The following is a 15708-nucleotide window of genomic DNA, read 5'->3' as shown; positions in this document are numbered from 1 at the left end:
GAGCCAGCAATATGCTTCTCTGTGCAGCTAATAAATGTCTCTTTACAAAAGGATGTTTAACTTTGTTATATCACATCGAAGCATAGTATTAAAAACTCTTTCAATAGTTTACCCCGTTTGTCCGTAACATCGGAGAACCACATCTCTGATTTCACATTTGCATCCATGGTTACTATAATTTTACTCTTTTTGAGTTTATTTAATATATTTTCAATTTTAGTCAAAATCTGATCAATAGGATACGAGTACTGGCAGTATACATTTAAGATATAGAATTTTTCGTTTCAGTTATCACTTGGAAACATAGTATATGTTCTGTTTCTTCAAATGTATTTATTTTGGAAAATGTCTATTTTATTTTCAACGATAACTGCTGCAACAGTGTTTAACTGTTGGTTGGATCAAACGCAAACCTAGGGAAGTATATCCTCTGGCTATTGCTTTAAACATATATGGCTCTTGAATACACAATATATCAATATTGTTTGACTTTATCAAAAGTTCTAAATTTGCTGCAGCAGCCATCGACCTCTGTGCATTTATTTGTCCAAGTTTTAGTCCCATTGTAACTTGTTTCGGTATATTTTCAACTGTTTTATGTACACGAGGCAGTCTTTACTTCTCACCGCATGGTTCACATTTTTTCTTTTTGTACATACACCGTTTATACATTAAGGTGTATCCTTCCTTTTACACTTAGTTTTAAGGTGTCCTTTCTCACCACAGGTTTCGCACAATTGGTCTGATACATTACATACTTTGGCAATGTGTCCAAAACCATGACACTTAAAATATCTTATGACATTTAAATATTCCTTTACTCTGTACGTTCTCCAGAGCATGTATATTCTACCTCTATTTACTAAATTGCCAAGTATAGTTCCTGGAACCTATACGATCCAGTTTACTCTGTTTTCTTTAGCTTTAAAGCTATATTTAAAAACTATCTTTTCTTTGAGATCGTTTATTAAATTCACATTATTTTTATCGAAATTTTTGTTTAAAAAATCCTCTTTCATGTCTTCTATTTTATAATCTTTTTCGACATCATAGATTATTAAAGACGGACTCATTTTCTTTGGTTTTTCAATTTTCAAACCTATTGTTTCTATATTTGCCTCTTTAATGATTTCAACATCTTCCTTGTCTTTTATTTCCATTACTAGGCCTTTATTCCTTATCTGTCTTATTGACCTTACTTTCAGTTTATTCCTAACATTATATAATTTCTTTGTTACTTCAGTTTTTATCTCATCGTTGTACTTGCCGCTCTCGTTATTCTATCGTGTGTTACGCTGTTTATATTACGTGGAGTACGCAAAGCTTGCGCATAGGAACGAGCTGCCAGAGGAACATTACTTTCATTACTTATTTTTAATTTTTAATTTTCCAATATTTGTTCTTGTAGTTTGCTTATATATATATATTGGAGTCTATAAAGTATACTTTATAGATGGCCTTGTAATTTTATTCGATTCATTGAATAAGAATGCTTCGAGCTTTATTCGCTCGTTTCGAATCTCCCCAAGTGTACAATTTTCCGGTTTAGTTACACTTTTATTAGTCGCCTCAGTGAGCACAGTACTCATCTTTTTCCTTTTGACTCTTAAATTAGGAGACTCTGGTGGTTCGTCAGTGACCGACGAGAGCGAACTAGCCCTACTATGTCTTCTCCTTGTAGGCAGTATTCTTCTTTCTTCCACTTCCATTTCTGATTCTTCACCTCCTCTCACGCCTTAGTTTGTTTATTTTTCAGTTTGCATCTTGTTTCCACGAGTGGGTTGGAAGGGGTGGTCGACCTAGGCAGAGCCGCCTTACCTAGGCAAGCCTAAATACTCCGGGGAGTTGACAGGTTTCCCAGAGTTTACCGCTTGGGATTGGAGCTTCCTCCCCAACCACGTATCCCATCACCACGCACCGTAGCTTAGGATTAGAGGGTAATTTATAGAGTTACCATCCTCGCGGTCCGGGCGGTAAAACCAAGGCCCCCGTCCCTTCTGCCGTCACGTACCATTCTCAAAGTCAAAAGAGGAATTGAGAGTGGGTTGAAATTTCCTCAAATAGGGTGTACGTGTCCCATCTATTGGAATGCAGGCACATGCGATTTAGGTGCCGGACACAGAAATCTGTACCACTGATTGGGGGGCACCTTGATAGTCCGTTCTTAATTTTAGCGACGAGACTGTCACCCTCCTCCTCCGAGTGTTCTCCATCACTCGCTACTGGTGTTATACTTGGCGGAGCAGCCTGTTGGAGTTCCTTAATGAGCTCCTGCACTTTATGTTTATGGTCCGCTTTCCTTCTCTGTCCTTTAATGGCTTCAAGCATGCGGTTAAGGAAGTAAGGCTTCAGCTCTTGGTTGACGAACTTCTCCCTGCCATGCAAAGCTGCGCCTCCTGCCGGGCCAGGAGGGCTGCCTCCTCTGATGACCAAGAGGCTTTTATATTGACTATAGATGACCCCAGTCTCTCATCATTTCAGTCTTTGTGCTGTCGCTGTTCATGCACACCACGTCCTCGTACCATAGGAAATGTCCTGCTAGATCCCTCTTTTCTACATTGGAAGACCAATTGGGTTCCAGCGTTTGATACTTCCATCGAACCATCGCCGACATCAGTTGGGTCGACTGAGCCTGAGGGCCCGTCGGCTATTTCAGCATTTTCATTCATCCGAGGCTTTGTTTGTAGATGTTTCTTGGGGGGAGTACGCAGCATCCGATCGGGTGGTTTCGTCACTGCCGAAGCCGGTGCCAGCTCCGGCTCGGTTTGAGCGTGTTTGGGCCGTAATGGACGATTTTTGGACTTCTGGCAAGCCAGGAGCTGCTCTACCACCGCTCCTGAAATCCCGGGTCGCGGTCTCCGTTGTTGATACGTCATTGACCGGGCCCTTAAATTACTCTCCACCAGTAGATAGGGACAGAGAAAATCTCGTTAATCCATTGATGCGCGTCACTAATTAGATGACGAGGCATTTGGTTAGAACTGTACCTTGTTCTACAGTAGGACAGGTAGACTTCCGAGCTGTACCTACTCGTGAGGTGATAACAATATAAAACTAGATAACAAATATTGATATCGCTCTTTTGGGCTCCCTTTTCCTTCTGCCACTACCGAGCGATCTGTCCACGTGCTTGAAAAAATTAGGAACGAGGGTCCTTTCGGGAGGCGAACTTAGCCGCATGACAAGCGTGTGCCCAGGGAAGCCGCGCGAAGGCGTCACCCCGAGTTCTCTGCATAGAGAACTCGCCCCGCGCCCTAATACCCAAAAGGTGTAGCAAGGACTCGCACCGTCCGGTGTAAATGGCCGAAGCGGGCTAAAGTTTCTATTATTGGCTGGTAGCTGCCTCGTTATTCTTTCCTCGCCTCTCGGCTGCGTTAATATTTAAAAGTTAATTTGCTTCAGGGGCTTCATCAAGTATCAGCGTAAGCTTCTCCTTAAATAAATAAATAAATAAATAAATATTTAATTGGCCTCAGGGGCCTCGTCGGGTATCAGCGTAAGCTTCGTCTTAAATAAATGAATAAATAAACAAATATTTAATTGGCCTTGATGGCTTCGTCAAGGATCAGCGTAAGCGTCGTTTTTATTTAAAATCAATACATAAATAACTTAGAACGATCACCTTATGTGAGCGTAGTCCAAAAACGCATTTGCGATTTCAATCGACGAACGGAGGGTAATCATGGATAGCGTCACCGCTTCGTCGGTGCTGAGCCCTAGGCGCTTCAGGTTCTTGTATGTCCTGTAGGCCATAGCTCCGCGGCACCCTACCACTATGGGTAGTATTTTGGCACTGTAACACTTTGTCCTTAGTTTTATAAATTCGGCGGTTTCCTTATATTTATCCTCTTTATCTTCATGAGCCCTTCTGAGATTGTCCTTATCCTCGTAGCGGACAGTTACGTCCACTACGAGGAGCCTTTCTTGGTCTTTGATAACCAAATCAGGCTTTCTCATCTCCCCCATGACATTCACAGAAGGTTCTTGGAATACCGCGTGCTTTCTGGCCACTTTTCGCTCGATCATGGCCACTATTTCATTGTGCCGTTTTAGGCGGGCTGCCTTAGTGTGCATACAATTACCCAAAACGTGCCCTAGGGTCTCCATTTGCACATTACATCTTCGGCACATACGGTCGATGTCTCTCCTCGCCCATCTCAAAGCGACCCTTATGCCGAATGTATTTGTTCTCAGCTTAAGCGCGTCGATATATCTTGACGGTTTAAGCAGCGGTGGCCGGTACAGCCAGGCGTTCCCAGTTTTGTCGCTCATGAACCCTTGAACGCCTTGACCTTGGGAGACGAGTTCTCTCCATTTCTCTATATGCCTCCTTTTGAGGCCCATGCGCGCGGGCTCGATTTCATCATGAGCGTTGGGTCATTCCAACCCCAGAGATCTCGCATATACATTTATAATTTGTTCTTGCCCCTTGTAGGCCTCCCTGATAGCCGGATCGTCGTTGTTTAGCATATTTAAGCCATTTCTCAGCTTGGCTATCCTTACGATATCCACCACCTTCTGGATACCCAGACCACCGTTTAATTTTTCCACGTACAACACTCCAACCGTCGTTGACGAGTGTAGGTGAATCAGCTCATTGATTACTTGGTTAATCTCGTGGTCCAGGTTCTTAAGTGTTTTTATGAGTGGCGGATTCGCAACCATTTGATGTATGTATCGGGGCAGGAGGTGAGTTTTAATCAGATTCACCTTTTGCGCGCGATCTGGGTCCCTCCAGGGGTCAAATTTAATACCGAGGTACTGAAAAAGATCTCCAGGTCCTACCCATCGAATGGGTGTTCCCCAAATCTCTAAGCCAGGATCCTCGGCAAACTAAGTCTTGTTCCCGCAGACGACCTGGAACATTCGGCATTTGTTACATTCAATGGACATACCCAGCCGCTTGAGGTACTTGGTTAGTTTCCCCAGCTACTGAGATGCCTCTTCCTTGTCTTTGACTAGTAGTATCAGGTCGTCCGCAAAGGCCAAGATGGATACGCTCTCGTCTCCCATTCTGACTCCCTCCGTTGTCTCGTCAAGGTCTTCGACTATGTGGTCTAGGATAGTGTTGAAGACCAAAGGGGACAGGGGGTCTCCCTGTTTGACTCCCCTTTTAATTCTTATTGGGATGTCCCGATCCTTTGTTTTGATGTTCGTGTGGCAACCGTCGTAGACACCCTTGTCGTGACACCCTTCCTCTTAAGCCCGTCTCCTATCGCCTCGTGGGGGATCGTGTCGAATGCTTTGGAAATGTCGATGACTGTTACCACTCCGCCATGCTTCTCTTTCATGAGCATAAGAGCCTTGTTAAGAATGGCTATGTTATGCTTGCACCCATCTTCTTTGGTGAAGCCCTTTTGCCTTCTGTGATTCTGAACTTTGCCTCTCAACCTGTGGTCCAACATAGCAGAGTATATTCTGCTTATTAGCGAGCCAATAGTAATCGGCCTCCAGTTCTTTATATCGGCCGCGCTCTTCCCTGGCTTGGAAATAAGCGTGGTCCGATTGGCTCGTCATTGAGTTGGAAATGCTCCGTGCAGCATTAACAGGTTGAAGAGCTTAGTAACCACATGCAAGGCACTATTCTTGCGGAGGTGGTTTTTCTTTATGCCGTCGACACCCGCAGAAGCTTCGGCTTTAATCTTCTTCATGTTACCCACTACTTCAGCGATAGTGACGGGCTTCCACATTTCTTCCATTGAAGAAAGTGGGCTCGGACCCCTTCCGAGCTTTGATTGGCCTGTGGTGGTCCAACCTTCCCCCACAGGTCCTTATAGAGCTGCCTTATGCTTGCTCTATCAGGGAGTTCAACCTGCTCCCTCGCTTCAACAACATTTCTTGCGATCGCCATATCTATCAACTTGCCTGGACATTTGTTATAGAGTTCTTGGTACCCAGAGAATTTATATTTATTACGACGGGTGCGATCGCTTTCTCTTCGTTCGTCTTGGTTTGTCGGTTCCCTTATGCCTGGTTTCCGACCTTACACTTGTACTGTCTTTTAATTTCTCGATCAACCTGTCCAGAATGCTCTCGGTTTTTGATGGGTCCATTTGACCCCTCATGGTCGACTCTATAATGCTTCGCTCCATCTCGAAAAGCTCGTGATCTAAGTCGAGCGAGTCGGCCGTGATTGCCCCTTTGAAAGTAGCTTGCCAGCAATCTTCGCCACTACTCAATGGGGCCTCGACCTGCACTATTTCTTCGGTTGCCGATTCGTAGGAGTCAGAGTCAGTTCCCTCGAGCTTCTACTTGACAACCGTATCAACACTCTCGACAAGCAGTCGCCTCCTTTTATCGCTTATTTGCCCCAATGTTTTACCCGGTCGGAGTTCGTGGATTTTTACGTTTGGGAATCTATCGTTCCGATAGATTCTGTCCAGTCAAATTAACTTCTGGACTTCATCTTCCGTCCAAGCCGAGGCTCGATTGCTTGGACGGCTAGGGTTGGCTGCCTGTGCCCGGGCCACTAGCCATAATCCCAAAAGGGAGCTCCACACACTATTATATCTTACACGCTGAGCGCGATACTTCTTAATTAACCCCTTCTGAGGCTTCGTTCCTCCATAGGCACTGAGTACCTTTTTTTGGCAGAGGCCACCTCCAAACCGCTTAACAGACAGTCCTAATATCTAGGCAACCGCTCGTGCTCGGCCAAAGGCTTCGCACTGAGCGTTGCGCCTCACTAGTGGAGACAGCTAGTGCCTGGAGTACGCCGAAGCGCATCAGTGCAGGTCACTGTAGAGGCTGATGGCCGTTCTTGACCAGCGAGGATGATCGGCTGGCAACGTGGGTTCCACGCCACTGGGACTCCATCACCCAAAGAGTCTTAACGGTCCTTACCAGCCCACCTGCCTCGACGTCGTAACTCCAGGACGGATGCACGTCCCTTCTTCCCAGAACGCTACCCAATGACCGAGACCCACTCCACTCGTTGGACGCCCTGGGTATAGACCCGAAGGCCTAACACGTTGGTCGTACCTTCCACTGGTCAACGACCCAAACTGGCAATTCCCGGTTGCAAGCAGCGGGAGCTAACGAGTTAGCTCCCCGCCGATCATCTCACTTAGACAAGTCGCCGGCCTCTACAGCCTATTGTGTTGGATTCTCTTAGTTCGGGAGGTGGACGTGACCTCCCTTAAGCTTCCATGCTACGACAAAGCGGAATCCAAATCGTTTCGCTAGAAAGTAGATAGGGACATGTAGTGTGTAGTGCGTTCGATGTCTGTTCGCGAGCGAAAGGACGCGCTGTACCTCGGACTTGATGTCCATACCAGCGTTCTTACTACTTTTGCCTGGTGTTCGGGGATCTACTTTTTTGTCGCACCGTCACGTAGTTCGGAGGGTGACGGCGGCAAAATTTCAATGTCACCTTGAGTCCAACCCAATCCGAGGTACACCCGCCGAAGTGGGTGGGGCTTGGCTCCCGGCCCGAGGAGTCTTGGCCGAAGCACAAGACTGCACTGCGTTCGATTATGCTTGTCGAGTTCTCCTGCAACGGGAGGGGATTGGTCGTTTCTGCACCGTCGCGTGATGCGTTCGAGTGGTTCGAGTTTTGCAACGCAGGGGAGGAATTCGACCCAGTAGCGTCGCGTCGTGCGTTCAAATTATTCACCTTTGATGTGGTTGGTGCTTAGCACCGCGTGCACGTATTTCCGAAACTCCTGGAATAGGTGTTTGATGACAAGGTTAGCCTCTGTTATCGGCCATGAAAGGCCGTTGCCTTTGGCTGCCTGTTGTAGGAGTTCTCGTGCGCGTCAGTGCCTCGGACAATAGAACAGGACGTGTGGGGGCGTCTCGGCCTCGCAACAGACACAGTTCTCATCCGGAACTAGGGCGAAGTCCTTTAGCTTCGCAAGGAAGTTTCCTTCCCTTCTCAGACGACAACCATCTCAATTGCCACTGTTGTAGGAGTTCCTCCCTCACCCGGGCTTTTGCCTCCGAGGGGGATACCGCTCCTGACGCAAAGTCATCGTGACTTATTCGACAATCACCGAGGGCAATGTCGTTCTGTCGTCTGATGTTAAAGGCGCACGCATGTTCCGCTATCACCAAGTCTACCGGCATCGTACCGGCGATTACACGGATTCCATCAGTAGACACCGTGCGGTAGGCCTTGGTGACAACGAGCGACACACGTCTCTGGGTTCTGGCAAAGATAGTCTTCGTAACAGAGCCCAGCCGGCAGCGGCATACGCCGTTATCGGTACAAAGAGGCCATCGTACATTGTTCGCATGGCTCCATGTCCAAGGCCCCACTTCGCTCGCGCAAGCCGCGCTAGCGCGTAAAACGTTCGCACGGTCTTAGCGCTCAGGTAATCGACATGGGATCTTATTCCCAGATTGGCGTCAAAGTAGACCCCTAGATACCGAATGGTACGCTTAAGGGCCACACTTCTCTCGTTGATCTTCACCACAGGAGGCCTTTCTCTATCAAGATAACCTTTCAAGAAGACCATCTCGATTTTTGTCGCTGACAGCTCCAGTTTCTGGGAGACGCACCAGCCAGAAATGACGTCCGCGATTTTTTGGCCTTTGCTCTCCAACTCACGTCTCGTGTTTCCACAAACTACAACGAGAAGATCGTAGGCGTAGGCTATGGGCTCGCACGCGAGGTCGGTGTTCGAAAGGAGTTACAAAACTTCGTCAAAGAATAGGTTCCAACAGCTCAGACCCAGAATTGAACCATGTGAACAGCCTTTTGTGACTTTCTTGCGCACGATGCCGTGTTTGGAAACTATCGTGACCTCACGCTCGGCGAAGTAGTCGACCATCAGTCTATAGAGATTTCGAGGGCATCCCCGAACTTTCAACTTCTGGAGGATGCTGGGCCACCAGACATTGTCGAAAGCACTGGAGATGTCGAAGGAGAGTCCCAGTACGTACTTTTCTTCTCGGCCAGGCACCAGGTCCCTGAACTTCACCAACACGTCTTCCGTGGATCGTCCATGCCTGAATCCGTATTGCCGATCCGAGCAGTAGTCGGGGTTCAGAAACACTTGTCTCATCTTTAACAGTATCAGCTTCTCCAACGCTTTGCCCAAGATGGAGAGTAGGCAAATGGGCCTATACGATTTGACCCCCGTCAGTGGTTTGTCGGGCCCTTTGAGTATGGTTCTGATAGAGCCGACTTTCCATCTGACGGGAAATACTCCTTTGCACAGACACGTGTTGTAGAAACGAAGCAGACCGCTGTGGACGGATCCATAAGCGCGTCTTATGACTTCGGCCTCTAAACGGTCCGGACCAGGGCATTTTCCTCGCTTTAGGCTCCAGATCGCGTCTCCAACCTCCTTCCAAGAGAAGACTGTGCAGTCGTCCGTCGGCAGGTCGGTGATTGAATCTTGCCTGACGGTCGATTGCTTCGGCGTTTTGTCCGCGGTCGTGTCATCCGGGATTAACGCTCCGAGGAGCTGCGAGGCGGTGGATTTCCAGTCCATTGTATAGCATCGTATAGCCTTGCGTTCGAATGTTGGAGACAGCTGTCTCGACTTGCACCTTCTTTTGGACGATCTTGTATGTGAGCCCCCAGGACTCCTTGTTTCCTTTCTCGATAACAAAGTTCGTCCAACTTTGAAACTTACCAGTTTGAACAGCAGCTGTATAGGCTTTTCGTACGGTGTTGTATCCAGCCTTTCTATCTCTGCTTTTGGTTTTCTCACGCTGGAAGGCACGTCTCAGACGATACACGTGCGTCTTCCGTTTTGTCAATTCCCTCGTCCACCAAGGGACGGATTTGGAATGCCATTGCTTGACGGGCATCGAGGCATTGCACGCGTGGACGATCGCCAGCTCGATCTTCTGTGCTAGGTGTTCGACTTCCTTTCGACATTCGACGTCTCTGGGTAGATGCTTCGCGCGTTCAAGCAACGCACGATCGAAGCGAGACTAGTACGCTTTGGACGTGCGGAATCGGGGCTCCAAAGCACAACGACTCTTGCTCACGTCTGCGAACTGTAACACAAACTCTATCGCTCGATGATCGCTGGAGGTCCAGTCGTGACGGACCTTCCAGTTTTTCACATATTTAGACATATCATTGGTCACTAGTGTGACATCGATCCATGATTCGCCACTCGGACTGGAGTATTTTGGGATACTTCCAGCCTCGTTCATCACAGTCAGGCCGTGTTGAGCGATGAACTCTTCGAGTTTATCTCCCCGCGCGTCCGTTCGTGTGCCACCCCACGAGGGGGCCTTGGTATTGACGTCTACCGCGATAACGACCCGACTGTGCCCGAGAGCATCAAGTACTTTTCCCAGGCGAACCAAGCTGGGTTCAATCTCCTTGGAGCATTGAAAGTACTGACTGACAAAGTAAAAACTACCGGTCGCATCACAGGACGCAAATCAGATGCGAGTCGCACAGATCCGAGATTTTGACCACGGAGAGTTCCGGGTTCCGGACAGCAATTGCCGCCATTATCGGTGTGCCTCCCGTGACTACTTTCGTCGCGAGCCCCAGCCCAGGGACGGTACCCTCTTGGGAATAGGGCTCCTGCGCGAGCAGCGCATCGACTTTTCGCGAGTGCAACAGCTCTCTCACCTCATCAAGAACAATCCGGGCTTGTCGCATGTTATGCTGCACGACCCGGTATTGTCTCAGAGGCATGCTCTCGGTTTCACTTCTGTCCGCCATAGTCAGTTCGGGCGATTGCTTGTTCCGGCGCGACCTGATAGGACGCGCAGGACTTATCTTTCGACCGGTGGTCGTGTCTCTTGCCCCTAGTCTTGCAGTTTGAGCAGACCGGGGTCTCGCTCAAGCTCTTGCAGGAGCTGATTATGTGCCCACCTCTAGCACAATGTCCGCAGACTTCCTCTTTCATTTTACAATGTTAAGCCATGTGGCCAAACTTCTGGCACTTAAAGCACCGAGCCACCGCAACGTAGTCCTGCACACGGCAGGACGACCATCCGATGTAGACTCGGCCTCTCTCTTTGAGCCGCAGGCGAACCTGCGGGCTGCACTCAATGACCCAGTTGGTCGTTTTTGCGTTATTTGCCTTGGGCCCGGTTGCAAACCGGACTTTTAAGGCGGACGACACTTCCCCCTGTGTCATTCCGCTGAGGTTTTGTTTCCAAAAACTGGATACAACCTCTTCTTTGGTAATCTTGCAAGGAACGTCGTACACTATCAGTGTAGACTTCCTCTTTTCTTGTACAGAAACTGAAAGTCCCACTCCTTGCAGTTTCACCGAATTTGTGAATACCTTCAGGTCTTCTTCGTGTTCGGTCTCGACGACTATGCCACCCGAGTGGGTGCGTCGGACCGTTGTAACGCGGATCTTTGCCTTGGTAGGTTTGACAAGCGACAGAGCAGTGTGCTTGCTGTTTCTTTCCCTTCGGCGGGATAATGCGCACCACAGCGAGCTGTCCTTCGAGGAAGCTGTTGCGTATCAATAGCTCCTGAACAATCTCGTAGAGCGCGGATGTTTGGCCGATCACCCGGTTACCGGCCTTCTTTGTTACCTTCGACTCAGGTCGAAGGCAGAAGGTCCGGACATCCGTGATCACGGCGGAGGCTTCGTCTCGAATGAGATTGAGAGGCCTTATTTTGGGCCCAGATACCGCCTCCGTCGGTATCTTTCTCCGTCGGGCTCTAGGGCTGGGGAGCATCGACCCTTGGCTCACCTGAGTCCGAGCCCAAACTTTCGCTCGTTCGCTTCACAATTATTGTTGCTTTCCCGATTGCCAGCGGCGAGTTTGCTGTTTTTCAGCATGACAGGTGTTCGGTAGATTTTTACTCGCCGTGGCGCCTTCACTTGCTGCGCACTCTTTCCACTGTGTTTGTAGATGTTTCTTGGTGGGAGTACGCAGCATCCAATGGGGTGGTTTCGTCATTGCCGAAGCTGGTGCCAGCTCCAGCTCGGTTTGAGCGTGTTTGGGCCGTAATGGACAATTTTTTGATTTTTGGTGAGCCAGGGGCTGCTCTACCACCGCTCCTGAAACCCCGGGTCCCGGTCTCCGTTATTGACACGTCATTGACTGGGCCCTTGAATTACTCCCCACCAGTAGATAGGGACAGAAGGAATCTCGTTAATTCATTCATGCGGGTCACTAATTAGATGACAAGGCATTTGGCTATTTTTTTTTTTTTTTGTTTATTTTTGAAGGCGGAGAAATACCTTACGCACTGACCCTGACCATTTCTGGCTAGGAGTGTGGGACCCTCCCGTTCACAGAGTATACCCACTAAAACTTCACCCCATATTGTGCCTAAGGTGGTAGGCAACACCACTTAATGCCGATCCGACTGCTATCCCAGTCTCGGTGTTTTCCTCCTCGTTGCCGTTGACTTGCCGAACATCCAGTATGCGTTCAGTCCTCCAATAAGGGCTCGGGATGAGAGGACCTTGAGGTCTTTCTTCCTGAGGATCTCCAGTTCTATAAGATCTTCGGCCGACTTTTTACTCCATACTCCGCGGCATGAGATCGTGATGGATGTGTATCTGATTTTCCTTGTGCCATATTTTTCCGCCAACACTTCGTGTACAGACTCGTTATAGTAGTTCTTCTTTGCCTCATGGGCTCTTGCCGGGTCGCTTTACTCTCCTATGACTTGGGCTTAGACTACCAGCACGGCATTATTAACGCCCGAGCGTTATTACATGGTAAAAGCTGAGGAGAACCATGACCCTCAGTGCAAACATCCTCTGCTGCGGTTTTAGAGGTGCTTTAGATAGTTTCTTGAGGGCTTCCTGAAGCTATTTTTCAGGTGTAAACGGGACACCCAGGTACATCCATTTGTCTTCTCTCTTCATTGCTAGAAGCAGAGCCTCCGCACACGGGAATCTGATTTTGCTGTCGACCACCGACTTCTTTATATGGGGTACATTCCTTATGGCCACAGTGTAGAACTTCCCGGTGTTAATTGCAAGCCCACACTGTGCCAAATAATTGGCTGTAAGGTCCAGCGTTTGTTGTAGCCCTTGAGGTGTTGAGACTACCAGTATGAGATCATCCGTAAAGGCTAACGCGTTATAATGCTCTCTAGAAATGTCCACTCCGATTTCTTTAGGAATACTCCTAAGGAGTCTGTCCATCACCATGCTGAAAAGAATTGGTGATAAGGGATCACCTTGTTTGTCTCCGCATGTGGGGTGAATTTTCTATGAGACCAGCCATCGCAGGGTAGGTGTGTTACGCTGTTGATGTACATGTGCTTAATGTACGACACCATTGGGCCAGGGACACCTCTGGACACCAATGTGTCTAATCTAGCCTGGTGCGTGACTGAGTCGAACGCTTTCCTTATATCTACCGATGCCAGGTATAGTGGCTTGAATACCTGTTGATGGTACCTAAGCAGTATGTCGAACAGGATCGTGTTCTCGGCGCATCCATCCACAGGAACGAAGGCCTTTTGGCGTTTGTCAAGGTTTACAGAGTGCAGCAGTCGAGTGGACAAACCTTGTGGAATGTCCTTGTTATGACTGACGACACCGTTATTGGTCTGAAATCGCCAGGCTGCTCGGCTTCGTCTTTCTTCGGAATCAATGTTGTTTTAGATTCCAAAAGCCATTCTAGAATCTTACCACAGATCATAAAGATGTTAAAGATCCTTGTTATTATGCCCAGCGGTACTGCTCTGAATTGTCTAGCAGTTACCAGGTCTGGGCCAGACAAGTGGTCATTTCCGGGAATTCCTTTTTGATTTCCTCAGGCTCAATAGGGTGCCATAGGGCTTCGAGGGTCCGTGCACTCCTCACTATGCCCGGTGTTTTGGCACTTGTGTCTGACATGACATTGGACTAATAGTTGGTCATGGTCTCTTTAGCTGGTGTTTTAGCGGAGCTCTTACCTTTAAATATTGCCCGAAGGCAATTGCAGGGGTTCTTCCGCCAAGCACGTTGTATGCAGCCATACTCGGCCCTCCGTTCTTGTCTTCTGGTCTGAACCCTGTGCGCGTTGCTATTTGCCCGCCTTAGGTCTTTCGGCGACGGTGGAAAAATACTTCGTAAATAGGAGAGCATTTCCACAAAGATTTGCTCTTTTGTCCACTACCCGACATTTCCGCAGAGATTGTTTAATTGGGCAACATTAAAATCAGTGCCTCGTATAGGCTCAAATGTGAGGAGGACCTCTTTGATTTTATTCTCACAGGCACTTCCTGCCTCGGCTGACTGGTGCTGATCAGCCGTTGCCAGGTGTTGTGGCGGGCTCTCGAACTCTTTAAGATATTCAAGGACCTTGTTCTTATGGTTTGTCCGTCACCGTTGACCCTTGATAGACTCAAGTATGAGGTACAGGAAAAGCGTCACTAGTGCCCGATTAATGAATCATTCGCCTTGGCTGCTTAGGCGAGCTTCCTGCCGTGCCAGGAGCGAGGCCTCTTCGCGGGACCACCGAGCTTCCCGGCTGACTATTGTTTCCACTTAGCGCTCGTCATACCAGTTACGGTATTGTTTCTGCTCCTGGACCCCTCGTCCTCTAGAGGTTTTGAAAGCTTTGTCGCACCCTTCCATCCTGCACTGGAAGGGTAAATCTGAGGAGTTGGTTTCCAATTTACTCTCTCTCGTCGCATTCTCAGCTGTATCGGCATTTACAGTCGGTTGCGGAAAACCAGCGGGCCCTTCGAATTCGATTTGTTCATCCGAGGCGTTTTGTTTTGTCTTTGGACCAACTGAGTCTCAGTCGAGGGGGCTGGTAACCCCCAGGACCGTTGGGCGCAGAGGCGATTCTTCACTATCCCCGTGAGGGAATATCCGGCGGGAACCAACGAGGAGGCGATCGCTTACTAATCTGTGACCTTAAGAGAGTCATAGTTACTTTTTTTTTTAAATGGAGAAATGCGTTACGCACACCGGCAGGATGTTGTTTACCGGTAGTGTGGGACTCTACCGTCTTTCAGGGCATACCTACTAAAACTTCATCGTTTTATGCCTGAGATGGCAGGCAGCACCGAGATACGTCATTAAGGTAGTGGCCGAGCTTAACCCATACCTGCTCTCGGTAGGTTGTTTCGGGTCGAAGTAGTCTTGTTGAACCGCCAGAATCCTGTCAGTCCTCTTATGAAGACTCGAGTTGAGATGATTTTTAACTCCTTTATCTTCAGGACTCCCTGGCTTATGAGGTCCTTGGCCTCGTGGAAAGCGTGGCTGTGGCAAACAGTACGTGCTGTACTGTATACTGGTCCTTGATGGCGTTCTCCAATGGCTGATATTTCTCCACCTTGCTCGTGTGTGCAGTGTCCAGATCAATTTGGTCGCCGACCACTTGAGCGTCTATGACTAGAGCCTGATTGTCTTTTACTGCGATGAGGTCGGGTTTTCGTAGGCCTTGGCTAGTGTTGAAATGTGGCTCATCCTCAACTCTTTCGTGTTTTATCGGAAGACCTCTTTTCAGGTAGGATGTTATTGCCTGATGCCTTTGTTCTCTAGCTCTATGCGTACAATGGCACACCTGAAGCACGTGGTTCAGTGTCTCCGCTTTTCCGCATCCGCCTCTACAAGCTCGATCAGCGACTCGACCACGAGCGGTCCTCGACCTAGTTGGTAAAGCGTTGATCCTCACCTTGGTTGCGTTTATAAAGTCCTTACCGCTTAAAAAGCGGTTTCCCTCAGTGACCCATTGGTGTTGGTTGGGTGTCTTTCTGGACTCCTTGAGACCTTTACCGTCGATGGATTTGTAAAGAAGGGCTGCCCATCGTTTCTCGAGTTTGTCCGAGCTCCTGTAGTCCACACCGCTCTCAGTCAGGCGCCTTATTGT

This window comes from Ptiloglossa arizonensis, chromosome 4 (assembly GCF_051014685.1).
Source record: "Ptiloglossa arizonensis isolate GNS036 chromosome 4, iyPtiAriz1_principal, whole genome shotgun sequence".
NCBI classification, from domain to species: Eukaryota; Metazoa; Arthropoda; class Insecta; order Hymenoptera; family Colletidae; genus Ptiloglossa; species Ptiloglossa arizonensis.
Note: the sequence above shows the minus strand (reverse complement) of the source record.